Raw genomic sequence first — 12,985 nt, forward strand, 5'->3', positions numbered from 1 at the left:
CACACAAAGAACTCACATCTTTTCAAGCTTCAATAGTAAATATTCTGCTACTATGTATTAAATACTGCATGGTTTGCCCAAGCTAAGATGAAACCACATCATGAATCAATAAGCATTTTGCATTTTCTTTCATTATCTACTCAAAGTCATGCCTACTGCACCTCTAAACATTTCATTAAATCCAATTATACAGCAAACATTCCCAAAATAAACTTAGATTGTATTGCAGTTTCACTTAACAGTATATAAAATGCTGTGTTGTGACAGGTATCAACTATCCATTAGGTACTGAATCAATTATTTTAAAGAAGCTCTAATAATTTGTTTATAGAACTCCAAATATTTTAAGGACAAAATTCCATCTTAAAGAATTGAAATATATCAGGGCCACCTGGGTGGCTCAGTCGGTTAAGCATCCGACTCAAGCTCAGGTCATGGTCTCATAGTGAGTTTGAGCCCCACATCAGGCTCTGTGCTGACAGCTCAGAGCCTGGAGCCTGTTTCAGATTCTGTATCTCTCTCTCTCTCTCTGTGTCCCTTCCTCCCTCTTCCTTTCCCTTCTTCCCTCTCCCTCTGTCTCTCCCTCTCTCAAATAAACCTTAAAAATTAAAAGAAAGAAATAATAGATAAAAGATATATATATACAGTAGCTATTCTATAACTGGTATTGATATTCTTAGACACATTTTTTAAATGTGGTAAACCTGGTATTAGTACTGCTTAAAAATGGAATCTATTGTATTGTCACTATGGTAACAGTAAAATACTTGGTACTGTAAGCAGATAGATGTATAGGATAAAAGTAAATAAGTCAACTCAGCTACATGAAGACACTAACTAATTATTACATGTTTGGTATTGCCAGATATATAAAAGCAAACAGAACAAAATCCTTTGCATAACTGAGATTCTACTGAGAAGACTCAAATCAATACATTAATGTGTTGTAGTAGATTAGAGGATGAAATAGTCTGTGGGGAAGAATTATACTGTGTTAGATTTATGAGGAGTCCTAGGGGGTGGTAATTTTTATAGAGAGTCATAAAAGTAGGATTTCAGAGTCTTTACCAAACTGAAAAGGTGAAAGTAATTATTCAAAAACACAGGAAAATGCTTGCAATCAAAAATAATTACCACATTGTAGCTTAGGGCAAATGGTGAATTTGTGAATGTATATATACTAGTTAAGCTGCAAGGTTTGAGCACAATTTTGAACAGCTCTTATTTCACAGCTCCCTTGGACCATTGGATTTCTTTAGAGTCTAGTTGGGATACAGCCTAGATTTGTAACTAAAATAGTTCATGTTCAAGTTAACAAAACCTGGGAGTTCCTCATCCTTGTCTCTCCAGTGCAGCAAATGTATGCTGAATCTGGCCTTCCAGAACCCACTTCCTACCAGGCTAGGCAGCACCACCATCTTGTTGCATAGCTGTTGCCTCCTGGTCGTGCCCCTCACCAACACACATATGTGCTGAGCAGAAGCTGATTGTCTGGGCTCCATGGGTGGGGCCCAGAGATCAAATCTAGTTAATTAGAATTGATGAACTCAGGAATGAACGCACCATCTAAATTGGTCCAATCAAAGTAAATCTCAGCAATTTGGTTACATTTTTCTTGGATGACACACTGTGATGCAAGTGCTGACATGGGTTTTGTTGTCATGAGTGGATGCGTGGGCCCCACATAGAGATCACTGAAGTCACTGCTTCCTGTTGGAACAGACAGACTCAGCTAGAGTGGTTAATATCATAGAAATGTATTTTTCGTTCATTTAATTTCCAGCCAGTGCCGGTGTCGGCAGTGCTTTGCTTGGTGAACCTGGATTGACAAAACACCCATATTCAATGACTTCATCGGGAGGTTGACAGCCAGCTTACACATGGAGGCAGAATGAACGAAGGTGATAGCACTTGAAATGTTTTAATGAACCATGCTTGCAAGTTGTGCTCAGTATCTTTCCACACATGCCATGGCCACGTTCAATGCCAAGAAGATTGTGTAATATAATTCAGTTACATGCTCAAGAGGAAAAGAAAATCAGTTTGGTGGAGTGAGGACCAGAGTGTTACATAAATATGTAAAACTGAAAGATGTATGTAAGTATCATCATTTGAGCTCTGACCAAGTCATGCCTTAGCCAGAACACCCCTATTCAATTAATCTAACGAGTTATCTTTTTGAATGAAGGAGACATTTGATTTAAAGTTTCAGTTACTTATTACATAAAAAATCCTAACAGACACACATACCAGTGTAACATCAGATAAAAATTACAGGTTGTCACTGCATGTTGGTAGAACAAAAGAATACATATGTATTTCCTTTCCCTATGCCTCCCAAATCATAATTGCGTGAAATCTTAATTTAATGATCATAGCTTTTTTCTCATTGCCAGAATCATTCAACTTTTAAGAAAGACAAAAGGGACATATTTTGTTAAACCTTTTTAGATACAACAATTTGATTTAATTAATTGGTCAATATGTAAAATGAAGAGATGGAAAATGGTATTATATAGCCAGACAAAAAGAAGTGTCTAAGTGTAGCATCCAGCAAGATAAGTTTTGTGTGTTGAGCCCAGTTGGATGGGACATTACACAAGGCATTTTACAGATTGATTTCTAGCACAGGAATGCAGTATCACACTCCAAAGAAGGTTTGGTTAGAATTTGTAGAGGTAAATACTGAATCTGTGCTTTAAAATATAGAAAAAGTGAATCTGAATGAGACCTGAGTTACACTACAAAATTGAGGTCACTAATTAGAAGCCTAGTAAGAATGGGAGTGGTTGAAGCATGAACTGGAACTGGTCATTGAGGTAGCCCCCAAGCAAAAGGAAGTGTTAATGACCTTGACTTTCTGCTGTGGTTGGGTATGGCTGCAAATTTCGCACTTGGCTATGGGTACTCTTACAAACTTAAACAGTCATTGGAAATTTTTGTGTAGAGGAGAATGTGATGTGTAGTGATTTTATTTTTCAGATGTTGCTTCAGGGATATAGTGATTTATGATGGAGTGTACACCTTATAGCATGCAGAGGAAATTAATGTATCTGTCCTTGTCACTTATGTCAGCTCTTGTAATTTGTGGTAAAAGCTTATGGCTTATGTTGGTAGTAGGAGTTTAGGTGTACTGTTTACATTACGTTACCAAAGTGCTCCTATGAAAGCCTCGATGGCTTATCTATACCCTGCATAGCATGTTACGGGTCTGTGACTTCACTGAAGTACAGAAAAGAATCTCCCTGTCCATTCAATAGGAACACATATGTGTAATGTCAAGTGATTTCTCACTATAGGAAACTCTTAAGTTTTCATCAGGCACCAGTCTTTGAAGAGTTTACCAAATGAAGGGGTTAATGCTGGAGAAAGGGTGTGTTTTTGAAACCAGAAAATTGCACTCCTTAAACTCGCTGGCCCTGCGTAATTGAATGATTAGTATGACCTTGTGCCATTGACCAGATCTCATGGAGATTAAGTCTTGTAATACAACTTCACCTCCCTTTCATGACACCTACACACGATAAAGTATACTTAAAATGCCAAATAGAATGCTTAGCATACAGTGAGTGCTTAATACACTGTGCCTGTTACTTGGAATAATTCTGCCTCCAGAGCAAAGCTCAGAGATGGCATTTGGTGGTAACTTATTTTTGGTTGGGGACAAACACTATAGGTCCTTCGGTGGCATCTTCTGTTGAGAATGCTAACACACATACCAGATTCATCTGGTAATTCATTTAATAGATTGCATGGTCTGGTGTAATTACATGGCCAGAAAGGTTCCCTTGGAGAAAAAGATGCTCTTGAGTAGTATCCTAGACTTTGCTTTTTGTATTCCCAGATATAAACACAACTACATATTAATGACCATCTTTCTTTCTTTTCCTCCTTTGTCAGTGGAAGTGGAAAATAGCTTGAGAGGATTTTGTCAAGTCGTGAGCACAACGCCCCTTGAAATTTGTACCTTGTCTTGTATTTTCCTTTTCATGGAACTGAAAGACTGACAAGTATCCTTTCCTGTTGTTGATAAGGACTCTCAATTATTCTTCTTTATTCAGCAATCCTCACTTGACCTTTATAGATAAGGCATATTGCTTTTAAAAATTGATAGGGTAGTCTTTTTTAAATTGTATTTCTTAACTTTTGAAGTGTTTGTTTTTGAGAGAGAGAGAGAGAGAGAGGAGAGCGAGTGCACAAGAGCGAGCGCACAAGCAGGGAAGGCATAGAGAGAGGGATACACAGAATCCAAAGTAGGTTCTAGGCTCTGAGCTGTCAGCACAAAGCCCGGCGTGGGGCTCAGACTCTCAAACTGAGATCATGACCTGATGCTTAACCAACTGAGCCACCCAGGCACCCCCCTCCAAAATTAATAGGATATTCTTATCTCTAAAATACATATAAGAAAAACAAAAGATAACTTGAGAATTAGAAAAGAAGGTAGTTCCTTTGTGCTGCCTTAAAGGATAAACATTGTGAAGAATCAGTAACGGAAATACAATTTTACTCTCAGGTAAGGTTAAAATAAGGAAACAATTACAAAGGTAAATGAAATGAAAGTGTCCCCTATCTTCGACTTTTCTTGTATACTTCAAATACCAGTGTCTTCACATCAGGCATTTCAAAAGCCTGTCGAGTTGAAACCAGAAATATACATTTCTCAATATATATTCTATACTCAAGATAATTTTGTGCTTAGCCCTCAAATTACCATTTCAATTACAATGCAAATGGATGCACAGGTGTCATTTTATTCCAATTTATTACCTTTCTTTGCCTACTGCATTGTCATGGTACCACCCTATTGTTTCCTTTCTGCTGCTTTCAGGAACCAGTACTTGGGTTTATATTGAATGACAAATTGTGATTTGGCCCATAGAGGCAGACTTCTTTGAATATTCTTTTTTGTCCAATGTTAAACCCTGAATGATGTCATCCATTGTATTATTCATCGACATTTTTTTATTACCTGTGACTCAAAATGTAATATATATATACGTATGTACACACACACACACACACACACACACACATTTGGAGTAAAGAGGGTCCATGGTTCTTTCCTATTTAAAAATGTCAAGTTTTTTTTTGTACCTCAGAAGTTTACATTCTCTGCCAGTGAACTGAGGTGAATGTGCTTTCTGGAAAATTCATATTTTATCCTTTAATTATTTTCAGGGTGTTAAGTTCAATGTTTTCATTTCCTCTCAGAGGAATGTTCTCTGCTATCTAACAATCATGATTTAGGGTGAGGATATTTTAATAACTCCATTTCCCCCATAGATGGTGATGTTTAGAAGAGTGGGTACTTCTCTCATTTTTGTGCAAATTTTCTTATATAACTTTGTTTAACCCAGAATTGGACAAAATGAGAAAAGTAGGGATTAATAATAGCTGTCATTTCCCTAAAATGAGTGTTGAAGGTGCCACTAAGCTAAAATTCAGACTTTGACTTAGGTATGTTTCTTGTCTCACTCTACCAGACAGGTTTTTGAAATTTCTGCATCTGAGCTATATTAAGAAATGAAATTAAACTCTGTACTTATTTACTCCACCAAATACTTTACATTTGTTAATGGATACAAGAGCCAGTGGTGTGATGTGTTTTCTCTTATATAAAGATACTTAAGAAAACTGTTACCTTAGAGAGCTCTCTTAGAGAGTTGAGTGGGGGTTTTGCTGGAAAAATCATTCCTGCCATTGAAATTCTTAGGTTTAATATTTCATTATACCTACACAGTCTGTGTAAATCTTCTGTTAGGTTTAGCCTCATCTACAGAATGCTCGAAGGTCAATCTAGTCCTGGAAGATCACCTCATTGTGAATGTTGGATGCTCTAACATACTCCTACTTTGTGATTTTGCTATAATGATCAAGTCACTTAATTTCTTCTGGAATTTCTCTATTGATCCTGTGAAAATAACAGCATTTCTCACCTCTCTAATGTAGGCAATTTTAATAAATTATTAATATTTATTGAGTATTTTATACTACTGCTTTACAACATGTACACTAACAGATAATGGTATGAGAGTGAGGGGGAAAAATAATGACCTCACCTGTGTTACAGTGTTGACCTCTGTATAGACTCAGATAACGGCTGATGGCTTTTCCCACGAAACCATAGTTAATATCTGCTTTTCCAACCTGCTGCTACTAGCCATCTCTTTCTCTTTTCAAGGAAAGCCATCAATACACTTTAGAGGCAATTCATCATTATCTCTTCTTCTCCTTGTGAACAGGTGGTAGGAACATATTTCAGGGCTTCTAGGGCTATATCCATTCCCTACATTCCTCTGAAATCATCTCTTGCAGTTTAATAGGAGGAAATAAGCTAGCTAAGTGCTCAGCTTACGTGTGTGCCACTAAAAATGAAATTTCATCTAACTCTTGATTATCCAGGCTAAGTAGAGGAAAATTCAAAGTCAGGATAGCCAGAGTCAAGATAACTGACAAAAAAATCCACACATACACAGGATACTCACGTAACATCTACAAAGTGACATGATGTGTACTACACAGAATTTGTTCATGGAAATTTTACAATAAAAATTTCCTATATAGTTAACTCCTTTATAACCTAATAAAATGATATTGCCAGGAAAATAAAGATACACACAACATAAAAACACTGTCACATTTGCAAGGAACTTTGTAGTGGTATCCAGGGTGTGGGGCTATTAGGTGGCACCAGAAGTTAGAGACACATTAAAATAAACACAACTATGCTTTAGCTCTGCTGAGGTATGAATGTGTGCACACCTAAAGCAATCACTAGTACACTTGAATTCATTAAATATTTATTGAATGCTCTCCATGGACTGATCACTATGCTCAGAGATCAATGGAAAACCATTTTAGATCTTGGAGCACCCAACATATCAATAACAGTATAGGGATTACTAAGGACAGGAAATAGTACAGGAAATCCTAAGTGCAGTAAGCTGTTAACGTGTACTTGAATCAGGAGAGGGTTCAGACAGATCTTGAGGGATGGGTGGGTTCTATTTATAATAGAACACATGGTATGTTCGGACACAGTCAGATGTTTCACATAATCTGAGGGGAAAGATAGAGAGACAGAGATTATGGTGGATAATGAGGATGTTAAAGACAAAATGAGGTTGGATTTCAAGTCACCTGAATATCATAAGAAATTAGGACTTGGGGCACCTGGGTGGCTGAGTCATTTATGGCTGGGACTCCTCATTTCATGATCTCGAGGTTGATGGGTTGGAGCTCCACTTTAGCCTCTGTGCTGACAGCTCAAATTGTTTCTCTCTCTCTCTCTCTCTCTCTCTCTCTCTCTCTCTCTCTCTCTCTCTCCTCCCCCATTTGTGTGCTTACTCTTGTGGTTTCTCTGTTTCTCTCTCAAAAAAATTTAAAAACAATCTAAAGAAAACATAAAAAGGAAGTAAATAAATTAGAAGTTTAGCCCTGAGGAAATGAGACCTCCAGGAATTAGAAATTGTAGCCCTAATTTTTTTCTTAGGAAAACAAAGTATCTGTTATCAAGGGATCCCTGGGAGGCAAGTTCACAGATCATTTAACTTGTGTGGATAACCGCTTCCTTGCAATCATGCTGTTCTAGGACTTGTTAGACACTGTGAGGTGACCACCTTTCTCCTTTCTCCTGGAATCTCTCGCATAACCTCCTGTCCCTTCCTCTCCACAGCACCCTTTCCTCACAGGTAACAGAGAAATGGAAGTCACTGGACAGCAGTTCTGTCAAGGTTCACTGGAACTGTAAATTTACTCTCTGAGAATCCATTCAGTCATCTTCCTGGTAAAATTCTTCTCAGATGTTCTGGACCCCATTTCTTACACCTTATTTAAGGACTTCTCTTCCTTGGTTGTCTGCCTGTTACTTGCCTCCAAAGTATATTCTAGACTGAAGGTCTCTTGCTCCCACCATCAACTCCTCTGTCTACCCCAAACTGAATTCTTGACCCAGCAACCCCCCGGAACAAGAGTGGATTCTGTGATAGTCTGTTTCCTGATTAGATTTGCATAGATTGCCCAGGAATTGTCTACACAATCACTCCTTTCTTCTTGAAACTTTTTCATGGAGTCCCATCATCCTTTTGGTTACTTAGCTGCTTGCCTCAGTATCCTTCTCTGTTGTCCTTTCCTATTCTTTGCAAGTTGACATCTTGAAGAATGTGGTATTAATCACCTGTACACCTTTATCCCGATTTACACTCTTTCTTGGTTTATCTCATTCCTAAAGGTTTTAACTACAATCCACTCCTCCGCACTTGGTGATTTTATAGGGCCACACCAGATCCCTCTTCCGATTATTAGATGTGTATATGCAACTGTTTCTTCAGATGGCTTTTAGGCATCTCACATGCAGTGTGTCCACACCAGAACCCTTAATCCCTTTAAACTTGCATCTCTCCCATCAGTGAATGGAATCATGGATCCAAACACTAGTAAGAATCAGTTATTTTGAGCCCCTTTTGGATAACTCCCCATATTAAATGTAGTAGGTACTATATATGCAATTTCTATCTCAAAAACCTCTTCCGCTCAGCCACTTTCTCCGTCTTTACTGATCTTAGTCTAATGCCAACATTCTTTCTTGAACTCCTGCACTCTCCTCCCAACCATTTTACCCCTTTTCAGTTCTCCCTCTTTCCCCACCTCTAACCTGAATTTTACTCTCTGAGCAGAAGCTGGAGTCACCTTTGATAAAGACAAATCAAATGATGTTGCTGCCCTGATTAAATTCCTTTCCCAGCTTCCTAATGAAGTTAACATCATGTGTAGTTTCTTTCCCAGTCTTCCAGGCCCTGCATGGATCCCTGAGCTCCTGCTCTAACTTTATGTTCCGTCCCTGAAGTCACATTGGCTTGCTGATGAAACCTGGAGCAGGCAGCGGGAGCTCTCTTGTGCCTCAAGTCTGTTCCACGTCCCTAGAATATTCCCCGCTCATCACACCCCCACCCCACCTCTGAACATGATTGCCTTTCTTTCTATTCTTGCATTTTTAACTAAATCTTCTCTGCTCAGAAATACTTTCCTTGACCAAGGTACTAAGTTTTTTTTTTTCCATTTCAGCGCACTAATTTTTCATACCATTTACTGTTATAAATTAGACATCTATTACTTTTTTATTTACTTATTGTCTTTTTTAAACTTTCAAAATGTTACTTCCTTTAGGACAGGAACTTTGTCTTGTGCAAAACTGTATGTATGGTACTCAAATAATACCTGATATAAATGAAGGATAAGATTTCCCCCCCAGTATAAACTGAAATGATGCTGGTAAAAAAAAAAAAAAATCTGAATAGGACATATTAGAGCATTAAAAGTTAAATACTGAAATTAATCATGTTATCTTCAGTAGACCACATGGTACAGGTATTTTTGGGATCTGCCAAATAAAAGAGGATATGAAACCTAAAAATAACTTAAAAATCTCTATCAGATTTGAAGTGATTGAAAATAATGTGGATAACATGGTGAGATAGCGACTTCTATAAGTTGAATCATATGGGGATGTGTTTATATTTTGAGGATAGAATTGTAGTCACTGGTCTTGGACACGACAGTGATTTGCACAGAACTTCATGGAGAAACTGAGGAAAGTATAGCTCCCATCCATGTAACTTAACGTTCCATAGTTAGCATTGAGACCTCACTTGTGGTATGTCTTCCGGGTAGCGGCTCCGACTGTGGTTCGTAGGGGCAACTGCTGTTGATATTTCCATCTCTTTACCTTCAAGCTCTACTCGATTTTTTGTTGCCTGTGAATGATGACCACTTGGATGATGGCCTGTGCTGCGTGACCCTGCCATCTCTTAGTCTCTTAGTAGTAAACAGCATATACTGTCTTGTTTAAAGTTGTATTTCAATGTTAGGTTTCTCCTCCACACTTCAGAAGAACTTATGTTTGCTCCTCACACTGCATTCTTGAGTTAGAGTTTAAGAAGTATAATAATGGCAAGGAGGAGGAGAAAGAATGCTGATGTTGATGCCGATCTTAATGATAGTGATAAATCAATAAAGTCTTAGATTCTCTGCCCACAGTAAACCATAGGCATGTTTCTATTTGGATGACTTTAATTAGCACCTGATTAATTAATTAAGGTAAGAGGTAGATGCTTTCTTACTTCATTAAGGATCTATTTTATAGAAGGATAGGAACATACCTGGATCTCAAATTCTGGTTTTCCTTCAGTTCTCACCATCATCTCCATGTTGTTTGATGTTTACTTGCTTTCCAGTGAACCATAGAAAGAGAAGACAATGTGCTGTTTCAACAAGAACATGTATTTCCATTTGCTAATTGTGAATTAGGTTCAATGTTAAACAGTATGACGAGAATTGGCAATATGATATTTAATGCTTGTTAAATAATTACTCTATTCAGTACTTTTAAGTTTTTAAATTTTTTAAACTTTATTTTGAGAGAGAGAGAGAGAGAGAGAGAGAGAGAGAGAAAGAGAAAGACATCATATACAAATTGGGGAGAGTCAGAGAAAGAATCCCAAGCAGGCTTTGCACTGTGAGTGCAAAGTCCAATATAGGGCTAGAACCCATGACTCACAAGATCGTGGCCTGAGCTGAAACTGGATGCTTAACTGACTGAGCCACCCAGGTGGTCATGTACTTTTAAGTTTTAACTTAGGCATGTTAATGAGTTGCCATAATGTAAACCATATCTGTATTTTGTCTACAGTATTTATACAAATGTGTTTAATCCATTTTTTTAGTTCACAAAATTCTATTTATTAAAATAAAAACAACAAAATAGTGACCTAGCTTAAAATTGTGAGGTTAACAAAAATAATTACATTTAAGTTCCTACTTGGTTTGTTAGCGTCTTCTAAGAAAACAAAATTAGGGGTGTCTGGGTGGCTCAGTTGGTTAACTGTCTGACTTTGGCTCAGGTCATGATCTCACTCTTGATGGGTTCAAGCCTTGGCTCAGTCTCTTTGCTAACAGCTCATAGCCTGGAACCTGCTTCAGGTTCTTTGTCTCGCCCTCTCTCTACCCCTCCCCTGCTTGGGCTTAGTTTCTCTGTCTCTCTCAAAAATGAATAAACATTAAAAAAAATTTAATTCAATTATAGGGAATTGGCTCCCCTTTGGTGTATCACATATATACATCATGAAAATCTACCTATTTATTTATCTGGTGGTAATAAATGAACAGTCATGAATCCTCCATCCTTCCATTTAAGTTTATGTTGCCTGTTGCTGTCTCTCTGCTTCATCTAACAAGTTATTTAAAAATAACAATAACTTCTATACCAGGGAGGAGTCCCATAATTTTCAGTAAACTAAATTTCAGATATTTCCATGTTTTTGAAAATGTATTCTCAGAAAATAAATGTTGATACAGCTTTTCTTTTTCTCTTCCATAAGTTAAAACCTTAGAAGTTATTTTGTTTCCTAGTATGTCTCAATTTTTCTTGTGTTCTTCATGCAATAGCCATGACCGGTAGCATTTTCTAGATTGCTTCTAAGAGAGCAAAGAGATGATGACTTCTGAATTAATTTTACTTGCATGACATGTAATAGGATTTAATTTGTGAGTGCCAGAGAGAAGGGTCCTGAAAATTACTTAGCTATAGTTTGTTTTGTGTGGGTATGTTACATAAATACTATGCTTTTATGTAACCATGAATTATGCTCTGCCAATTACAGTTGCCAAATGCTGAGTTTCCTGTGGGTATCTCCATCAGTTGTGGATGTGTAATTATTCTCTTAATATTTTCTTAAATTTTTGTTGAATTATAATTAGCATAATGTTGTCAACATTTAAATTAACACTTTCCTCTGAGTCCTTGTACATGTATACTGAAATTGACATTTGTTTAAATGACATAAAATCTTGTATTTTGATTCATAAACATGACTCTCAGGCAATAAATTTATTTATTACAACTCCTGTGCTTAAAAAGAGAAAAGCATTGAAAAAGGATGTAATCAACACATTTTTATAAAAGTACCTCGAAGTTAATGGCAGAAGAAGGATAATCTTGTGTCGGAGATATACCTATAGGAATTGCATATTTGAATAGTTCACCTTAAGGTCTCTAATTTAGAGTGCTTCAGTTTGAAAAGGTGAAATGACTTGTTCAATACCACAGTGCTTATGCAAGAGACCAAGGGTGGGAACCACAGTATCCAGTATTCAATATGGTCATAAAACATGGATGTTGGGGAAGATTTTCTGGAATCTTCCATATTGATTTAAAGGATTAAGCAATTTTGTGATCTATAATCTTTTCCTTTCTAAGATGAATAGTATTGTAGTGCAGTGAAAAGAACAAAGATTTCGAATTCAGGTCAGTTAGGATATCAGGTCTGGCAGTTAAAATAAATAGTATATAAAATTCTTAAAAAGTATCAAAATATCTCTTCTCATAGTTTGCTTTCTTCATCAGTAATATATATTTTGTTCCTGAGAAAGAATAAAAGGTGTAAATCTGAGGGCATTAAGAATCTTTTATTTTTATTTTTTTCTAAGTGTTAATTCTTTTTCCCATTATGGTGGTTTCAGGTTGATAGTCGTTGCATTTGGAACCTGGGGCTTTAACCACTTAGAAGGAGAAGAGAAGGGAGAAATGAACAAGCTTTCTAAGATGACAGAAAATCAGAAGAGGTAATGATTTTTATGAAGGAACAGCAATTGAGATAGACAGGGGGAGAGAAAGGGCCAGTTGAGAGTAGAACCAATTAGTAATTCATAATTCCCTTCACAGAACCCAGTTCTAAAATCTGAAGTTCTTTCGTGGAAGTCATTTTGATGGGAAGCTGTTTTTTGGAAGACGAGTGTTTTGTCTACATGATATTACTCATGGTACAGTTAAGGTGATAGACAGGATATTGAGATCTCCTATGTCTTAAGGTCTATTTCCCCAGCTTTGAAGTAAAGCCTTTTTTTTTTGACAGCAAATAAATATCTAATTACTGTATACATAATGCCATTAATAATATGGAGAATTCACAGTGATTTCTAGCATACAGAA

Source organism: Suricata suricatta, chromosome 1, assembly GCF_006229205.1.
Source record: "Suricata suricatta isolate VVHF042 chromosome 1, meerkat_22Aug2017_6uvM2_HiC, whole genome shotgun sequence".
Classification (NCBI taxonomy): Eukaryota; Metazoa; Chordata; class Mammalia; order Carnivora; family Herpestidae; genus Suricata; species Suricata suricatta.